The sequence below is a fragment of the Rhipicephalus sanguineus genome, chromosome 4, assembly GCF_013339695.2.
Source record: "Rhipicephalus sanguineus isolate Rsan-2018 chromosome 4, BIME_Rsan_1.4, whole genome shotgun sequence".
Classification (NCBI taxonomy): domain Eukaryota; kingdom Metazoa; phylum Arthropoda; class Arachnida; order Ixodida; family Ixodidae; genus Rhipicephalus; species Rhipicephalus sanguineus.
In genome coordinates this window covers 45,604,693-45,625,909 of record NC_051179.1, presented here as the reverse complement: position 1 = coordinate 45,625,909, position 21,217 = coordinate 45,604,693, and the positions used below count along the sequence as shown (strand labels likewise).

Here is a 21,217-nt window from a genome sequence, read left to right as displayed (position 1 = left end):
CTTGTACTTTCAGACGTTGTTGTGGGGCCCGTTAAGCAATGACAGATGAATCGTTACCCATCGCCATCGGTTAGTTACTGACCTACAGGTAAAGACGTACAACAACGCATCCGCGTTGCACAAGCCAAAACACATCCCCTCAAATTCTACAGCTCAGTCGGCAGTGGAAAAGGCGGTCTGTTCTTGTTCCATGTCATCGACAGCAGTCTGTACAATATAGCAGAGCGAAGATCAAAACAATAAAATGGGCAGAGTAGATGCCGTCTATTATATGTCATGGATACGAGGCAAAGAGAACACATTCTTCTTCGTGATTTTGTCGACGCAATCATGATCGACACAAAATAAGTATCTACATGATGTACGTGTCATATCTGCTGACTTCCGAACTTCATATACGGGGACATTATTCTTTGTATTTTTCTGACTGACGTCATATTGGAGAGTAATGGTGTTATTCAAGCTGAATATTGTATGTGCTGCGTGTGTATAATAATCCGGTGTCCTATGTATTCTGCGTATACCCTGTATGTTCTATGTTCGACCCCTCTAAGAGCTAAGAAGTAGCGGGCGCCTTATTTGAGCGCCAACATTTGCACATATCATCTAAATAATTTTAAACAAGCACACATGCGATATTGCCTCCTGGATCGGCCCGCTTTGCTATCACGTTATCCGCATAATGGCCGCGCCGACTGGAGTGGACAGTTCATGACGATAGCGGAATACTGCATTGCCCAGAAACACACAAAAATGGTGAATAAACATGATTCCTCTATTAAAGTAATTCGGCTTCTTATCACGTATATTCCTTGCAATGCAACTATGCGATACCTTTCGTCTCTTTACCGCGTGGCGTAGTGGAAAACAGAGCCGTCAACCATCTGTAGACTTAATTCGGGCAACGTACCAGCCGTATCGAGAATAAGTATAAGTAAAGCAAGGCCAAAGCACATAGAGCTAGCCAGACAAATGCTCCTGCATTTAAAAACTGCGTCACGTAACACGCCAATAACTGCATTAGAAATTCGGACACCTTGTCCTATCGGGAAAAGAGGAAGGGGGGGGGGGGGTCAAGCGACGCTTGCCGTGTTTAGCCTGACGTACTACTTTTCTTTCTTTCTTTCTTTCTTTCTTTCTTTCTTTCTTTCTTTCTTTCTTTCTTTCTTTCTTTCTTTCTTTCTTTCTTTCTTTCACACTGCGCAATACTCCCTCCTAACTTTTTCCTTCGTTCATGCCGGGAACTGCACCTTCACACACGCGCTTAGCAGCGTTACACTACACTTCAGTTGCTACAGTCAAGAACGACGGTCATGCGTTCATATCCAGGCAACAGTGAAATGCAGCAGCGCGAAATGACAAGTCACTTCAATAAAAGATCAGGCTGCCATATCAGAAACGGCCAATCGCCGACAAGCGCGCGATCGAGAGTAATAACAATATCTGGGGTTTTACGTGCCAAACCCACGATATGGTTATGAGGCACGCCGTAGTGGAGGGCTCCGGAAATTTTGGCCATATGGTGCTCCTTAATGTGCGTCGACATCACGCAGTACACGGGCCACTAGTATTTTGCCTCCATCGCAATGCGACCGCCGCGGCTGGGATCGAACCCTTCACCTTCGAGGCATAGCCAGAGCACCGTAACCGCTACACCACCGCGGCGGACCGCGATCCAGAGAGCATCAATTATTGGAAAACAGCGCATACAAGTAAGCATCTATCTATCTATCTATCTATCTATCTATCTATCTATCTATCTATCTATCTATCTATCTATCTATCTATCATCTGTCTGTCTGTCTGTCTGTCTGTCTGTCTGTCTGTCTGTCTGTCTGTCTGTCTGTCTGCGTCTATCTATCTATCTATCTATCTATCTATCTATCTATCTATCTATCTATCTGTCTGTCTGTCTGTCTGTCTGTCTGTCTGTCTGTTCTGTCTGTCTGTCTGTCTGTCTGTCTGTCTATCTATCTATCTATCTATCTATCTATCTATCTATCTATCTATCTATCTGTCTGTCTGTCTGTCTGTCTGTCTGTCTGTCTGTCTGTCTGTCTGTCTGTCTGTCTATCTATCTTCTATCTATCTATCTATCTCTATCTATCTATCTATCTATCTATCTATCTATCTATCTATCTATCTATCTATCTATCTATCTACTGTCTGTCTGTCTGTCTGTCTGTCTGTCTGTCTGTCTGTCTGTCTGTCTGTCTGTCTATCTATCTATCTATCTATCTATCTATCTATCTATCTATCTATCTATCTATCTATCTATCTATCTATCTATCTATCTATCTATCTATCTATCTATCTATCTATCTATCTATCTATCTATCTATCTATCTATCTATCTATCTATCTGTCTGTCTGTCTGTCTGTCTGTCTGTCTGTCTATCTATCTATCTATCTATCTATCTATCTATCTATCTATCTATCTATCTATCTATCTATCTTCTATCTATCTATCTATCTACCTACCTATCTATCTATCTACATCTATCTATCTATCTATCTATCTATCTATCTATCTATCTATCTATCTATCTATCTATCTATCTATCTATCTATCTATCTATCTGTCTGTCTGTCTGTCTGTCTGTCTGTCTGTCTGTCTGTCTGTCTGTCTGTCTGTTGTGCTTCAACTAAGGAGCTACAACAGAAATCTATCGCTGCACCTACACCTGAGCAATGTACTTTGGCGAGCCGGTGACGCGACAAGTCGTCAATGCACCCGGAAGCCCCTTCTTCCACCGGCCCACAGTGGAGAAGGACGGGGAGGAGGCGGGACCCCAGTAACTTCAGCAGACAACCGGAGATTGAGCCTCGGTCGTAAATTATAGAGAGAGCACCGCTGCGGTGGCGTGCACCCCTTTTCGTGACGCCAATCGATGCGCCTTGTACCGGAAGGCTTCGTCGCCGTACCTACTGAAGAACGCTAGACGCGGAAGTGTTGCGGGCCCACGGTCTGCAACATTAACGACGCCTTCGAAAGAGGGAAGTGTGCTCGGGGGCGTGGAAGCGCGAAAGGTTAGCCTCGCGTGTGCAGTTCGCCCCAATATTTATTTATTTATTTATTTATTTATTTATTTATTTATTTATTTATTTATTTCTTTATCCCTTCATTCCTGCGTGTCGAGGTTCTCGCACCGTTTACAGCGAGACCAAATGCTTTCGTGAGGCGGTGGCGTGCGGTGCCGGCGATCTTGGCATCAAATGTTCTGAGCGCGTTGACCCGTCGAAGGGTCCGTGAGCACCCTCTCGTGAGCAGGATTAACTGGCGCGCTAACCAGAGAACTACTTATCATTTTCAAAGCTGTCTTCAGAAAACGTTAACAAACTGGCAAGCCGTCGACATGCCGAAGTAAACAAAAAAAAATAACGCTGGCTCCGGTGGTGATATGCCAATCATACGCTCCACATACCGCACTCGTACACATCCTAAATATTCTGAAATAGTTACCCTGTCATTAAAAAAATTTTTAGAGTATTGTGGTATCTTGGAGATACTCAGAGAGGAGCATGTTTGCTGTAACTAAAGTAGATTTCCGCGGCATTTCAGACACTTAGATGGAAGATCTAATGCTTTAGCCAGAAAGCACAAAACCAACCCACCTGAGCCCAGCCACGAATCAAGAGGCATGATTCCTTAGTTCAACATAAGTAGGCCGTAAGGCTGCGTACGAGATTCCTATACTCCGTTTCATACATCAGGCACAACGCTATGGAAGCTAGCGAGATATTAGAGAGACTTCTTGCAGTAGATGCGCTCCCACCAAGAAACAATGATTTTAACGTGATAGCACTTCCAGTAGATAGAAATACTTCTGCGATACGAGACAATTTTCTTGAAATTTATACACGCCCGTGTACTTAGATGCGCTAAGAGCCCCAAAATTAACCTACTTCGATTTTCAGCGTTACATGCGCTCAAGGCAGCGTTACTTCGCAGTAACCTATCAATGTCCTACATTTCATGGAGAGTGAATAAGGAACGGATGAATATTGAACACGCAGGCACAAGATTTGAACTCACGTGCAGGATAGCTTTAGTTGTGGGTTCCAGAGAACAAGAGACTAATTGAGCCGCGCTACAACAGTGCGCAGTAGATGCTAAACACGTAAAATAAAACAAGAAATACGTCAAGAAACGTGTTGCCGAAGGCAAGCGTTCGTTGGAGAGATGCGCTTCGGGGCGCTTGCATGCGCTAATTTTGTTTGTCGGAAATACAAGCGCTTTCTTCTTGCTATAGATAACCCTCCATAGAAATACTTCAATTATTTTAACGCGATAGCGTTAGAGAGCTCGTTTCGCAGAAATTCCGCCGTCGGTGTCGGTGACGGCGTCGCTTGTGAGCGAAAAATTGTCCGTGACCGAAAAATAGAGAAAGATGCCAATAAAATAAACAATAAAAACCTTCGGTCCCATTGAGGATCGAAGCCGGGCCGTTCGCGTGGCACGTGTGAAACGGAATATAGGTTATAGTGCCCATATACCGTGGGAGCCAGCCGGCGGAGCTATACGCAGTGCAGGGGGACTGAGTAATTCGGTTTTAAATTGGTGCCGATTAAATCTGTTCGAAGACGCACCAGAGATGAGGGGTTCTGCGGAGGGTGTCACGCTGCAGTTTTAAAAGGAAACGTGGTGCAAGAGTGCGATCGACGGTCCCAGCCTCAGCAGGGACGTAACTAAGGGGGGTTGAGGAGGTTTTGACACCCCCCGAAATTTTTTCATGCTTTAACTTTTCGGGTGACATTAAAATACTCGCACGCCTTCACAGCGACCAACAGTTGCCAAAGTTAGCCATTCTACACACAAACACCCCCTGAAAAAAATTCCTGGGTACGGCCCTGCCAGCCTGTCATACGGTTGACAGAAAGAGCGATCTTTTTATATTATAATATTTTATAATATAATATTTGTAATAATATACAGGGTGGTTCAGCTAAAAAAGCACAAAGTAATAAAAAAAATAAATGTAGGCGATATGCATCTCGAATCGGTGCAGTATTGTTCTGAGCCATAATGAGCACGTCAGAATATTTTGTTCCAATCCTCCAAGCTCGGTAATTAACAAAGATTGCCTAATGAGCTTTTTAAATAGTACCTCTAGAGAAATATCTTCCATACAAAAGTTGTAGCGCTTGTCGAGAAAGGTCAGATTTTTAAATCTATGCTAAGATAGCTCCCCTACTTAATTTTTTCCAGCCTTTCTTTAAAGCGCGCGAATTTAAAAAAAAAAAATACCATGCGATTGCCGCCTAACGCGCGGCGCTTTTAGTGCCCTCAAATGTGAGTTGAACGAATTATCAAAAGCTGCTTCGCGCACAGAGGTCGATTTCGCTGCTTCGCGCACAGAGGTCACACAGAGGTTTGGCGAGTACAGCGACCCGACGGCAGCAACCAACGCTCTTAGCGTTGGGCAGCAGCGGCCGCGCCGAAAAAAAAAAAAGAAAAACAAGGTGGCATCTGTCGAAGCTTTATATTATAAAGTCGTCACCGCGCGCTGTGTGGAGCGCAAGCTGTAAATCGACGCTTGTGCGCGCGTTTTATGTGCGTCTTGACCCTTCGACAGCAATGAATTCGTAACTATTTTGTGTACTGTTCCCAAGATTCATTTTCAAATTCTCGGGGAGAACAGCGAGAGTGGTTCAACAAACAGCCGACCTCAACATTAAGGACAAAACATGGCTGATGCCTTGTCCTCACCGTGAGATGACACAAAGCAATAGACGATTCCACCTTTGATATACGGATGTCAGGACAGTGAGCAAGCAGCAAGAGCGAGCGCGGATCGAAGCGGGTTGTCGGGTCTGCATGGGCGCTGCGAGGTTGCTTCGCCACCTCAATTACCGGCGGTTACCGATACAAAAAGTAACACGTTCCCTCCAAGGCGAAAGACTCCAAGGGGAAAGACTCAAAGGCGAAAGTCATGTTCTTTTTCTTCTAAGTCGATATATTGAACATACCGCGCCTTCCTACGAAAGCTTTCTGCAACGGACGTGGTTTTGCAATGCCTCCGGGATCGGAGGCACTCTAAGCTTTGTACGTCCCCTTGTTATGCACTGCTTCCAGGTTCGGCCAACCCCTGACCGAGCATTGATGTCATGTGATGACGTCACCATGTGACGTCACTAGGTAACCCCATGATGACTTTATATGGTGGCGTCATCACGTGATGATTTTTTTTTTTTGCATCAGTCGTGTTGACGCCGCCGACGCGGGACGTCAACGCGGCTGGTCAGTTCTCGCGTTTGATGAGCTTTCGCCTTAAAAGTCACGCGGTCCCTTGTGCATTTGCCTAAGACGACTCCAGGACGAAGGATATCTTCTTCTTCTTTCTCTCTGTCGATTGTATTGATTCCCTCCCTTCCCTCTACGCGCAACAAACTCAACTGTCCTAACCTTGCCAATTATAGCTCAATATGACAGATAGAACAATGGCTTGTGAGACAGAGTACAACATCTCTATGAGGAAGAGTCCTAAAACCACACAAATAGCCTTAACGCTCACGGCTGCATCCATGAAGAAAAGTTTATTGAACCCATACACGCAAGCACTAGAGGCGCTTATGCACTAAATAACTGTAAATTGCGTCAGTGCAAACGCTGCGCGCTGTCTTACCCAGATTGCAATAATGCACTCTACGCTACGAAGCAACAAAACCACCATACCTCTCCAGGAGGTGGAAAACAGGGGAGGGTAGCATGCCGGGTTTGGTACTTTTCTTTTTCTCAACTCAGTATGGCGCTGCCGGAAATTCCAGTTTTTTTTCCCCGCGTAATACGAAAAACCGAGTGTACCAGCGGCATCAACACCAGTGACTTCTGCCACAAAGGGAATTTGATTGAACCAATAAACGCAAACGCTAGAGGCGCTTATACACTAAATACAAGGTATATTAAACTGGTAGCAAACGTTCCATAGAAGCCCATATGTCAAGTAGTTGGCGGCTCGTTGCCACCGTTGCCATCTACGTATCGCGGGGACAACTAACAGCAAGCAAAAAATAACACGTAAAATATGACGTCACAACCGGAAGCGGCAGCGACGTCACGGATTTGCGCTACGTGGCACGAAATTCAAGTTTTTTTAATTGCTGACAGTTTGCATGCTTTTGATAACTACACGATTGCATTGCGTCTTTATGGCTCACCAATTGCGTGTGCGGGAGAAAGGGAAGATAAAAAAAAAAACTCGCCCGCATCTTCCCACGGGGGGAACTCGAGTAAATGCGTCGCAGAGTGGTGGGGGTATCGCGTGAATGTTGCGCAATTGGGTATGGTTTGGGAATGCTTAATTGTTACACGATGCGCACACCAAGTACGACTTGAACGGCTCCAGCGTGCCCGAAGTTCCGGGTCCGCAGCTCGCTTCAAACGCTTGCGTTCAGCGTCGTATGCTCGGTCTCTTCGCAGCCTTGTCTTCTGCGTTGCTTGCTGTTGTTGACGCCGACGACGGTGAGGGTGGGGTAACGTTGCCTTCAACGAGTCGTGGGACGCTGATTGAAGGTACTGTTGCTTCCATCGCATCTACTCGAGTCAAGCAAAGCGTCAAGTCAAGCGAAAACCAAGTAAAGACGCCCTTGACTGAATTCCGAACGCGCGCTCCGCCCCTTATATACACACCGCCCGCGTTCGAGGGAGAAAGGGAGGGAGGGAGGGAGGGAGGGAGGGAGAGGAGAGGCTTGTTGCCGCCACGAGACGAGCCGAGCATGCGCAGTGGGGGTGTGGACGGCGCCGCCGACGACGCAGGTGCGACTAGGAAATGCTCCGCATTTAAAAGAAAGATTGGGGAAGCAAGCTTGTTTTATTAGCCAAATAGTGTACTTGCAATATACACCAAATACTTTGCAGATGAAGAAATTATGATACGACTCACGAGCATAATAGCACATTAGCTCAAAAACTCACGTTGCCCAATCGAGGATAACCACTGGAGCGAGTTGAAAGTATCGCTTTTGGAAGCTAGAGCGTTTGTTCGCTTAGCGGGCCGCATTCACCGCCACCTAGGGCTCGCCGACCGTGCGCCAGCGAAAGCAGTCAGCAAATTACAGGGGCGGTTATATACACATTCTTTGAGCTAGTATAGCTTCTCTGGAAAGATACACAGAGGTCCACAAAGTTTAAAAAAAACCATCGCATATAAGTGAACGCGCGGACATGCCATGGCGCATGACCTCCGTGTATGTCCTGGAAACGTGCGATAATTTCTGCTTATATCCCTCAGGCCTTAAGGTGCAGAAAACCAAAACAAAAATAGCTCACACAGAACGCCTGCTCGGATAATATCTTAAAAACTAAAAATTGTCTAACTTTCGCAGAAACACGAATGTCTCGTTTTTTACTTTGTTGAATATATTCTGACGCCTACCTATATTTTTAAATTTCAACAAGTTATGGAATAAAGAGCGAGAGAGAGAATCAACTTTAGTTGCACGCATAGAAATTAGCAGGGGTGAGTGAATATTCCAAAATTTCGATATAATAATAATAATAATAATAATAATAATAATAATAATAATAATAATAATAATAATAATAATAATAATAATAATAATAATAATAATAATAATCTGTGGTTTAACGTCCCAAAACCACTATATGATTATGAGGGACGCCGTAGTGGAGGGCTCCGGAAATTTCGACCACCTGGGGTTCTTTAACGTACACCTAAATCTAAGTACACGGGCCTCGAGCATTTTCGCCTCCATCGAAAATCCGAAATTTCGAATAACGAATCGAATAGCGTTCTATTCCATTCGGTACATGGAATCGAATAGTGCATATAAGAAATACCGAATATTTTCCGGCTATTTTTCGAATAATATTCATCGATGAAAAAAAACCTCAAAGGAACGGAACGTTGGAACAGATAGGGGTAATGTTTCTTGTTTTAATCATCAAATTACAGAGATGCATGCATCCCAGGGTTTTAGGGACTACGGACGCTCTCTTGATTACAGGATGTAGGAGTTTTTGCTTGAAACTCCAGTGTCGCCGAAGCAACAGAGTCGTCAATCCACTATCTTGATCGTGACATTCATGACGATGCTTACTCATGAATATTGTTTGATATTCATATATCAGTTTTATTTAAAAGCTGTTCACAAAGTGCCACCTTGAAAACTATAACCTTAATGAAAACCAACAGATAATGATGCCAAGGAAGGTATATGGGACGTTAATTTTACTGTTACAACTGTACTGTGGTCATACAGTAACGTTTTATTAAGCCACTGGGCGGCATCGCCATGAAGTTTGAACAAAATCTCACCGAACGTTGCCATTTGAAAGAACGCATTTTCCTTATCCATAGGTCGGCAAACTCACTCATGAGTCGACTCACTCAGACTCGGATCGAGCCGTGAGTCTGAGTGAGTCCGGGTGAGTAATATTTTGGTGAGCTTGAGTCCACGTGAGTCCGGATCAGATAAAACTTTTAGTGAGTCTGAGTCCGAGTGAGTCCGGTAGAGGGACGTTTTGGTGAGTCTGAGTCCGAATGAGCCCTAAGCGCAAAATATATTTCTTGAGCCAGTCTCAGTGAGCTCCACACTTCTTTGCCGACCTATCGTTCTATACACACAACTTCAGCATAACTATCAGCCTTATGACGGCTCACGTTTATACTCTCGCCGACTCAAACATACTTTAAAGCACTAGCGTCCATACGCCAGCTCAATATTTATTAATCAGAGGCGTGAGCTGCGTAGAAGAGGGGGCGGGACAGGTTGACCCTCCCCCCCCCCCCCGCAAACTCTTTCACCGGAAGTTTTTGATAAATAATGCTCTATGGCGGGGCCCATATCCACAAATCATAGTCCGGTGGTCTCGCCGGGTGAAGGCCCACCGATCTCAGGTATAGCGCAGTCGTGTCTGGTTCAGGCCCGCGAGCATGTCGATAACAAGTGCTTGATGGTAGCCGCGGACGCTTCAGTTGTACAGTATGGGCAACCCTCCCGAAATGGCCCATGGAGATGTTGGGGCCAGGCATGTGTGACCGACGGAGTAAGTGCCGCCCCCACACGAAGTCTCCGCAACATCGCCTCCTCCTGAAGGGTAAGGTCACCTGGGAGGATTCAAACGCGGAACAGCGGAACTGCGCAGCCTGAATTTAATAATTACCGGACTGGCCAGAATCTACTACGTTTGCATTCATACGCAGCAGTGATGAATAAAGAAAAAGAAACGCATGGTAAGGGAGCTTTCGGCACAGGCAAACAACGAAGATACTCATGCACTCACAAAGGATATGTACACGGGAAGGACACTGGGCGATAGGAGTAAAAAATTATAGCATGTCCACGGGGTGAATGATGATGAGCAGGCGAAGCTCCGGAGGAAATCATCGGTAAACCGTGAATGTTCCGTGAAAATCGCCCAGTACATAATCAAAGACGTGACAAACACTGTGTGTATATATATACAGGAAATTTTATTATCGAAACGTGATTTCCCGTTTTGTTTTCTTGATTTTTGTTTTCTTGAGTTTCTTTTCTTCGTCGTTCTCCAAGCGCGCCGACCACCGGAGAAAGAGGAAGCCCGCCAAGAGCGAGCGCCTTTTATAGCGCTCGCCCCCTAGCGGTCTCCTCACACGCGCATCGAACCATCTCGGATGATCACGTCATCCAATCAGAGAGCATTGCATACCACTCACACCGTTTAGCGGTCTCTATCTTCACAAGTGCATCTAACTATTTTTAATTATTTTCTTCTATCATTATTTTTATTTTATTTATTATTTCTCACTGTTCTATTGTTTTATTACATGTATCTGTAGAAAGGACCTTCAACGTTATCTATTGATATTACATCAAACTACCATTACCATGCATCTCTATGGAGCGAGCGCCCCCAGCGCCATCTAGTGAGCGCTTCAGGAACTCGGCGAGGTGGCTACGCGGGACCGACGACGCGGGAACAGCCTACGCCCTAAGGAGCTTCGCCCCTAAATACCTCGTGTGAGTCACCACTTTCAATAAAGATGTCCTTACTGGATTGCAACCACTGATAACTTATATTTGAAGGTTCGAGATCAAAAGGTGCCAAGCAGAGCAGCAAATATGCGAGATATTGGGGTTAAAGAGCATTGACACCATGATAAAAAAATCCAGTTATGCGCTAACAGACTCATGAGTCGACTCACTCAGACTCAGATATAGCCGTGAGTCTGAGTCTGACTGAGTCCGAGTGAGTAATATTTTGGTGAGTTTGAGTCCAAGTGAGTCCGGTTAAGAAAAAATTCAGTGAGTCTGTGTCCGAGTGAGTCCAGTTGAGGAAAATTTTGACGAGTCTGAGTCTGAGTGAGCTCTAAGGGCAAAACATATTTCATGAGTGAGTGTGAGTGAGCTCCACATTTTTTGCCGGCCTATGCCCATATCCAATATATGGGTCATTTCGGATTTAACGTCAGGTTTCAGGAAACATATCGATACTTGTCTATACACTGACTAAAATCTGGACGCCGATTCAGAAATATAGCTTTCGTTCCACAGGGCAGGCCCGTAGCAAGGGGGGGGGAGGCTAGGGGCCAGCCCCCCTTCCGCCGAAATTTTGGCGAAGTGTGTGTGTTTACTAAAAATAAATAATAAAAATAGGTGTTTTTCTTCAAAAGTCGAGGTTTTCAGCAAGCCCCCCCCCCCCCCCCCCCGAAAAGCAATTCCTGGCAACGGGCCTGCCACAGGGTGATGTTTGAAATCATAGTGACCGCATGGGGTGCTAAGGGAAAAATTCGGCAGATCCCACGTACCGTGGGAGTCGATGTTATGCGAAGCATGCGGCGGGAAGGTGACTTTGGCGTAATTTTTTTTACTGAGCGACACGTTACAAAATGATGCTAAAGATTTGTATAAATTTTATACGCACACATATATGTTGAAGAGCTGCATATGTGTTATATAACAAGTTGTTTACGGTTGGGTAACGCTGGCAGCGGCAACGTGGGTTTTACCAACACCAGAAGCGGTAAGCTGATATATAGTGCTTATACTTGTCCCGAGAACGCACGCACATTTCACGAACCCGTGTGCATGTGTGGAAGAAGTTCTTGACAGTTCTTGAACTAGGGCATCGTCACCGCGGTCAGTGAGCACCAGCAGCTGGTCATGACTTGTTATAGGATCTGATAGTAATCGTGGTGACTAGTGGTCCATGTGTAGTGAAGTATGTGGTATAGTACAGCTGTTGGAAATCGTGGATGCCTCAGTCATTTAGTCGACAAATTTTCTGTCGATAAAGCCGGCGACATGTCGCAACCTGAAGCCACCCTTCGCGTTGGTGAGGTATTGGCCGTCGAGGCTGGTAGACCTGGATAGTGCTACGTAAACCAACATCAGCGGATGGTGCTTGCCGTATTCGTAGACTACCTGGGCGTATACACCCATAATGTTTATTAGACTGCTATAAAAACGGAGCCAACACTGGAACCACAGATGTTAATCTGATATGACGCTTGCATCGTAGGAGTATCATGTAGTGTTTATTGTTGTCCTGTAATATTGGATAGCAAGCACCACAACCACAATTGACGTTGCACCGTTATTACGCCTGCGTAGGCTGTATTTCCTAACGAGTTTATAGACCTGGCGTGGCTCAGTGGTAGAATACCTGATTGCCACGCAGAATGCTTGGGTTCGATTCCTGCTGGGATCCTGATTTTCATTCTTTCCATTCGTCGAGTCAACGCTGCCGATGTTGGTTTTCCCTAATGCTTTAGCATTTAAGTTACCGATATCTGTTCTCGCCGTTCCTGGGTAGATATAAACTGTCAATCACCTATGGCGCATACCCGTACACCAGGGGCGTAGCCAGAAATTTTTTTCGGGGGGGGTTCAACCATACACTATGTATGTTCGTGCGTGCGTTTGTATGTGTGCGTGCCTATATACGCAAGCAAAACTGAAAAATTTCGGGGGGGGTTTGAACCCCCCCAACCCCCCCCCCCCCTTGGCTACGCCCCTGCCGTACACCGCGGCCCGTGGTAAACGGTTATGTGCCACACGTGTCTAGTGAAAGGGTTTGACGACGTACGCGGCAGGATTTTCACGTTATTCATGTTATGACCCGAAAATCATATTCGTCAAATCCTCTCACCCTCCCATGCCAGTTTTGGTCTACACCAAGGTAAGTAGACGATCATGAGAGCACTCAAACGTAGGCGGCTAGATAGATAGATAGATACGTAGATAGAAACGCTCAAAGTGCGAAAGGTTCGCTAAGAAATGCTTCGCATTTAAAAAAAAACATGCTTGAGTCCAGTCCTGCCTCTGTAGCTTACCCGAACAAAGCGTTAATAATCGCAATAGGCGAGAAAACTTTGTTCTGTGCGAAGCCGCATTCCGCTAGCGAAAGGTCCGCGGGCCGCGTGCTTGAGGGCTCTGGTATAAATAAAAAAAGTCACAGTTTCGCCGCAACGGCGAAGCAGTGATTGCGATAGCAATAAATTGTAATGTAACGCGAAGAACGGAAAGCAGCTCGAAATTGCCAGCGCATCGCTCGAGCCCAAAGGACGCACGAAAAGAACGCACACAGGACGAGCGCGAACTAATGCGTCACAGCTCGACACTTGAAGCGCACTGCTCAAACACAAAGCAGGACGCACAAAACAAACGAACAGGTACACACAAGACGAGCGCGAACTAATTGTCACAGTTGTTACTTATTTCTGTTTGAACAGCGCGCTCCTTTCGCAAACGCGGCCGCTGCAGCGAGCGAAGCGAAGCACCCCACCGGCCGCCCCTTCTTTCCTTGAGATAAGCGCACGAAAGCGACGACGCCCTGTAGAGCGAACAGCAACGGCGTTCGCAGGGGCGGGGCGACGATCTTTAAAGCGCGCAACACGCGCGCACGTCGCGCCATCTATGTGGCCACTAAGAAAGCATGCTGAATTACATGGTGTATATAAATAGCTCGCCGTTAGCAGGCTGAGAGACGGTGCTGTCGTGGCCTAACGTCTAACGCGGCTGGCTGCAAAGCGAGAGGTCGCCCGTTCGATTGCGCGCGTCGGAAAGAAATTCTTAATTATTTTTCTTTGCGGCCTTTCTATATATATACATACTTATACATATACGGTGAATGACGGCGACAGGGACGGACATTTTCCAGCCGAGACTGTCCATATAATTGCTATCGCAATAATAAATAAATAGACAGACAAAAGCCACACTATCTTACGGGTTCGGGACGACTAAAAGGCAAAAGCCATCTTCTCAGTCGAGTGCCTTGATACACGCCCCCCCCCCCCCTCCCCCGTTTCTATCCCGAAAGTTTTCTTCAGCTACAAGGTTTTTCGGTGCCTCCAGGATCGGAGGCATCGCAACTTTCTGCACCTCGCGTGGCTTTGCAATGCCCCCTCCGAGATCGGCCCAAGCTTGGCCAAGCGACTGCGCCGTGTTATGATGTCATCGTGTTACGTCACTCGATGTGACGTCATAGTGACCTCACAAATTTTAGCCCCCTGTGACGTCATCGCAAAATGATGATTTTCTTGCATCGCCTCGCGTTGACGCCGAGGGTCGCTTTTCGTGCTTGACGAGGCATCTAAGGCTTTCGCCTTAATAAATAAGCAAAGGGACGAAGTGAAAAACGTTCTCAACGAACGTAGTGTCTTCGCCTTGAAGAAACGATCGAGGAACTTGAAGAAACAAGAAGTTTTGAAATAAGAGAACGTGATGCCCCCGAAGGAGCCGCGAGCCTAAATAACGAAATGAAGCAAATTAAAAAAAAAAAGTCACGTTACGCTAAAACGGGAACGGCAGGAGAAGGAATATTCCGCGCCTCCGTTGACAAGGCCGCTCGTCGACATCTGGGACGTGCGCTTGCTTCGCGACCCTCGTCGTAATTAAGAACAGAAAAGGGAACAACCGGCGAGTTAATTAGCGCGTCGAGACGAGGACGAGGCCAGCGGCGCGAAAATTTATGTAGAGGAGACGTCGCCAAACACTGTTAAGGCGAGAAGAGGTGATTAAAAGCAGCACGGATATATTACCCACTATACGCCAAGAGGACGATGAAGATGAAGCGAGAAGGAAAGTATTTGATATAAAGAAGAAGCACGTGGCACGTCTGCGTCTCTTGAAGACGTTAATATGCCAAAGGCGTCGCATCTACCTCGTCATCGTGCGTGTCTTCTAAGGAAATGTGTTTCGTTAAAAATGAGTTTCTTTAAAAAAAAAGTAAGTAAATAAATAACTGACAGGGTCACTTATGCGTTTACCTAAGACGAGTCGTAGGCGAAAGCCACCTTCTTTTTCTTCTCAGTCGATGTGTTCATTCTGCCCCGCCACCCTCCGAAAGCTTTCTACACCTAACGTAGTTTTCCACTTCCTCCAGGATCGGAGGCACCACACCTGGTTTTGCATTGCCTCCGTGATCAGGCCACCTTTGGCCAAGCTACGATATCGTGTTATGACGTCATCATGTGAAGTTACGTCACACTGACGTCATGCTGACGTCACAAATATCACGTGACGCACCCCCCGACTCCGCGGGACGCCGACGGTCAATTTTCGTGTTTGATGAGGCATGTTTAAGTGTTTCGCCTTAATAAACAAATAACGTGCACGACACTACGTTAATTTCCCCACAATCGATGACGCATTGGATTTCTTCATTTGCAAGCCTTATTACTAAACACGCAGGAACGAAAGAAAGAAAAGAAAAACTGTAGGTGTCTTCAACTACCGCCTAAGGGACGTTACGTCGCTAGCCGTGTTTTAATCTGTGTTAGGTAAAGACACTGCCGGTAATATTATGTGATGCAATGTTTTCAAATGCACAGCTTTTCTAAGCGAAATAAAGACACTTCGGCTACTATCTATCTATCTATCTATCTATCTATCTATCTATCTATCTATCTATCTATCTATCTATCTATCTATCTATCTATCTATCTATCTATCTATCTATCTATCTATCTATCTAGATAACTCCACTGTGACCCATCCTTGCGCGACTTAGTGCGAGCAGTGTACATTTGTAAGTGCGTAGCACTTTAGGGGCCCGGCTTGTTGTCCATCCATATGTGGCGTGATCACGCTCAAAATCAAGTGGTCGATACAAGCCTAAAACAGGGCTAGCAATGCTCAAAACCGGGTTAAAATAAACGAGCAAAGTCTGAAACAAGATAACTAACAGAAACAACCAAGAAGTAATCGCAATAATTAACTTAAAATTGCTAAAAACGCTTCAGACACATTCGGCTGACACACGCGCCACGCAAGAAAGGGTACCACCGCCTCGCCAATGGCGCCATTGCTCTTCCCACCGGCGCTTCTCCGGCGCCTTCGTCGCTAAATCTGAAGGGGAAAACAACCTGGCGGAAACTCGCCGCGGACGATACGTATTGAAACTACCGTAAAAAGCAGGAAGCCGATAAAACGCAGCAAAAACTAGCACGCATGTCGCACACCGAGTTCGCGAATCTCCCTAACAAGATTCTACTCGTTCCGGGGAAACCCTACATGCTCACCTCAAACGCTGACTTCATCGACGTTTTGTTAAACGGAGCAGTGATAACTCTACGAAAAGGAATCTCTGGGTGCCCGTGCTACTCACTTCCTCAGATTTCACAGAAGTGGAGCTGCATTTAGCGCAGGATTTAGAACTATACAATCCCTACACAAGTTTTTCTATCACCTATTTGTTTCTGTTTATTTCTGTATATTTCTTTCTCACTCTATTACAGCAGAGCTGTTATGGTGAAGGTTTGCCGCGTGTCATAGATAGAAAATTACCATCATCATGAGCAGGCGCGCTCTCAATCCCCGCCCAAGCACTCGGTACAGATGCTTAACAAGAGAAGCTGAAACGGGCGGCCCCTAATCGGTGTTTGCCGCCCGTGTGTTCCCTTAATTTTTAGTGGAACATTGTGATGAGTACTGGGATTTACCCAATATCTGTAGCACACTGCTATCGGAGAGAGCAAGCATAGCCATGTGTAGTATAGTATAGCGAGTGGTGGGAAAGAGACAGGTGACATAGTAAAAGGCTAGCCAAGCCAGGACCAGCTAGGTGCCCAGCAGCTCTGCTGCGACCCAGCTTTGCCCGACTTAGTACAAGCTGCGCTAATTTCTTTCTTTCTTTTTCTTCCTGTGTTTTTCTTTCTTTCTTCCATTTACTTGTTTTATCTTTCTCTTCCTCTTTCTTTCTGTTCTTGTCTGTTTCTTTCTCTCCTTCCTCTTCCGTTCATCTGTTCTGTGCTTCTCTTTTGTGTTCTTCGGAAGCCACACGCATTGAAGAAACGCCTACATTGCGCATCCATCGTGTCGACCTCAATGGCTGTGCTGGTCACAGTCCTTATTATGCGCCAAATTACTAGGCGATACAGGAAAGATTAAGGCAGCTTCCCACTAGTGGTGCCACTTAAGCCTGAAGGAACAACGTAGTTGGGCGGCCTTCCTTGTTTCTCTTTATTTTATTGCGATAGCAATTATATGGACAGTCTCGACGGGTTTTCGTCGTCGCCGTCAAGTCCCTCCCGTATGAAGTCCAAATTGATAAGATCCCCCCGCGCGTCGCATGTTCTACCGCGGGTAAAAGTGCGCGAGCGGGGGCGACGAACGCGGCCGAAGCAGAGATCAAACGAGCCGGCCCATTTCCGTCGCTCGGAGGGTGCATGCGATAACATCACCCCGCTCGGGAGGCCTGCCGTTGAAGCAGATAGGAAACGCCACGCCCTTCTTTACCGAGCATGAAAAGACGCATGCACCCTCCGTCGTTCGGAGGGGAGAGGGGGGGGGGGGTGTCGCGCAAGCAGCGCAACCTTGAACTTTCAATCTAAGGGCTCGGTCGGGATCGCTGGCGCGCGCGCTATCTCGACAACTATCGCAGCGGGCGGCTCGTATGCCCTTCTACGGGCTGTGCTCTCAACGCGAAGTGACTATGCGGAGAGCATCTATCCCTGGAGCGGCCGTATTCTCTTTCACCATGGATGAAAACAACTTATTGAAAGTCCGGCGATGTTTAATAACCCGGGCTCAGGTCTGCCATGAGGGGACTTCGGGGCCTTGCCTCAACGCCGCCTCGCGGGCCCGCTGGACTGCCCGTTCTTGTGCCTTGAAGGTGGAGCGGGGGCAATATCCGCCTGCCTAATTAGTCAGGCATTAATAGTTAGGCAGGCGGTTATTGCCCCCACTTCTCTTCCACCAGCGTTTTGCAGTTACGCGAGATCGGATACAAAACAGTTAGCTGCCAGCCTCACTTCGTATAACACTACAATTTGTTGCTATCGCATTCATAGCTTCGCCCTTGCGATGAAACTGACTTTTTTCTCTCTTTCTTCCTCTCTTTCTCTCTGTTTTTTTTCTCTCTCTCTCGTCTCTCTGTTTCTTTCTCTTTCTTTCGTGCTCTTCTTTTCACTTCCTTCCCTTTCTTTCTCTATTTCTCTTTCTCTCTTGCTCTCTGTTTTTCTCTCTCTTTTTTGTTTCTTTCTACCTCTTTCTCTCTGAGTCTATTTCTTTCTATGTGTTTCTATCTGCTTTTCTCTTTCTTTCCATCTTTCTCTCTATTTCTGTCTTTCTCTTTCTTTCCATGTCTCTGTCTCTCGCTCTCCTTTTCTATCTCTCTCTATCTCTCTGTACTCGTTCTCTCGCCCATCCGAGTTGTTGCATCCCACGCAGGAGAAACCGGCGCAGCGGGAGGGCGCGCGCCGGGCGCACGAGTTCGGGGAGCGAAGTAGAAGATAAGGAAGAGCACGACGGGAGCGCGCGCCGGTCGAGTTATTGCGTTGCACGCGCTAGCGCCGCTGTGCCAGGTGCTAGGTGACGCGAGATGCCGTTTAAGGGAGAGGCGGTTCTTGATTATGATAGTTTTCCGGTGACTACGCACGGCCTAAGGAAAAGCTCAACAGCTCCAGGTAAAAAGAAAGGAACGAAAAGAAAAAATTCGGCAGATCCCACGTACCGTGGGAATCGATGTTATGCGAAGCATGCGCGGGATAGTGACTGTGGCATAATTTTTCATGTTGAGCGAAACGTTACGGAATGACGCTAAAGAAATGTGGAAGTGGTATAAACACACTCATGTGCTGAAGAGTCGCATATGTTTTGTATAACCACTTTACAATTGCGTAACGATGCTAAAAGCAACATGGGTGTTACCATGTTGCTTGGATGTCCACATCCAAGCCGTCTTTCACGCAGTAAAAAAGCCAGGCCTTGTTGAGTCTTGATAAGTCAATGTTGAAGCCACCGGTAATGATGAGGGGCCTGGTTCTCTCGGCAGCTTACCAGACGCGGTAAGCTGATATGTAGTGCTAATATTCTTCAATGCTGGATAGCACGAATCCGAACAGCACAAAGAAGAAATACAAATGCACAAGACAGGCGTTACTCGCGACTAAGCTTCATTAAGCAAAGTTCCCCTGGATATACACACAGCTGAGTGGCACACGCAGGCGCACTGCTCGTACGGTACAGTCACAGTTGCAGTTGTTACAGTTGCGTTACAGTTGTAATGCCTATGCTTATCTGTTATGATGGGAACGCCCGCACGTTTCACGAACCCGTGTGTATGTGTAGAAGGGGTTCTTGACAGTTCTTGCACAAGGTCATTATCACCGTGATCAGTAAGCACCAGCAGCTGGACCGGACTTGTTAATCGGATCCGTTCGTGATCGCGGCTACGAGGGGTCTAAGTGTAGTGAAGTGCGAGGTGTAGCACAGCTGGTGAAAATCCTGGATGCCTCTTACGATGAAATGATCTATGATGCCTCCTGTCGTGGACGTGGCAGCGAGCTCTTTTGAATCCCTGTCCACATCCAAGCCGTCTTTCACGCAATATAAAAACCAGGCCTTGTTGGGTCTTCAATGTTGAAGCCACCGGTAATGATGAGTGGCCTGGTTCTGTCGGCAGATTTATTGTAGGAAGCATTGACCCCGGTTCTTGCGTAATCGACGTGGTCCACGTTACGGACCACGTGATCGAGTGCATGGTAGTTGAGCGTCTTCAAGGGTTGTTCTGTCTTCAGCTTCCTCACTTTCCTTGTGTCCGCCACGGTGGTGTAGCGGTTACGGTGCGCGGCTGCTGACACGAAGGTCACGAGTTCGATCCCGGCCGCGGCGGTTGCATTGCGATGAATGCGAAATGCTAGATGCCCGTGTACTGTGCGATCTCGGTGTACGTTAAAGAATACGAGATGGTCAAAATTAAAGCCCCAACAATTATTATTTTTATCATTATCACTTTCCTTGCGTGTCAATGTGTGTGTTCGCGTTTACTGTGTTGGTTGACACTTTGTATCACCTGTGTCACATACCCGCATAACTTAAACTCTGGTACGCGGGTATGTGCCACACGTGACTGAGAGAAAGGGTTTTATGACGTACGCGACAGGTTTTTTGCGTTATTCATGTCATGACCAGTGAATCGCGTTCACCATACACTGATCCCCTGCTATGCCAATTTTGGTATATTAGAAGTTATGGAGACGACCAGGAGAGCTCCCAGACGTAGGCGGCTAGATAGATAGATACGTAGATAGAAACACCCAAAGTGCCTAAGGTTCGCTAAGAAATGCTTCGCATTTAAAAGAAACGTGGCAACTAGGCTGCCACTCGCTTCCTGCTTCGCATGACATCGACTCCCACAAGCAGTGGGATCTGCCGTAATTATCTCTTTGCAGCAATTGGTCTATGCGTCAGAGGGACGGATACACAGTATTGCCACGCGCGCTTCTTTTGTTATCTTTATGTAACTAGTCTATTGCACGCGTAGCCGCTGCCTTCCGCAAGCCGCGCCCTAATGTCTGGGAACCTTCCAGATTATGTTAGAATCTTCATATAAGCTTGAGCGCGAAAACGCGAACAGCTGAGGTTATTCTGGAACTAACGCGGCCACCAGCGATAAGGCTCGAATGTTTGATGCCGCATGTATAAATGCCGACGCGCCTTGCTGCGGATCAGTTTTATCGACGGCCGACGCTCTGTGCGTCGCTATCAATGTACACTGTGTATTGCTGTAGTTTGACTTTGCGTTTCCCGGCCTCAAGCTCGGCCACATAAAGAGTTCGTTTTGGAAACGCCGACTGCTGCCCTCGTCAACGTCACGACCCCGTGACAGTATTCTCGTTACGAGGGCATCGAAATGCTTACGCACTTAAACGAAGAGGGATGACTAACAAAGGGGAGCACTATGCATCCACTATGAGAAGCGGTTACCTGTACCGCGACATCGCAACGTTCCTGTGCTTTCTTTCAGACTTATCAAGCTCAGTATCGG

The 21,217-nt window shown here is 46.7% G+C and overlaps 1 protein-coding gene across 1 annotated transcript in view; it reads right to left on the bottom strand.

The window, feature by feature from the left end:
* LOC119389885 (probable cationic amino acid transporter) overlaps positions 1-21,217 on the bottom strand; it is a 147,054-nt gene that overhangs the window by 68,478 nt on the left and 57,359 nt on the right. The gene's annotated exons all lie outside the window — the stretch shown is intronic.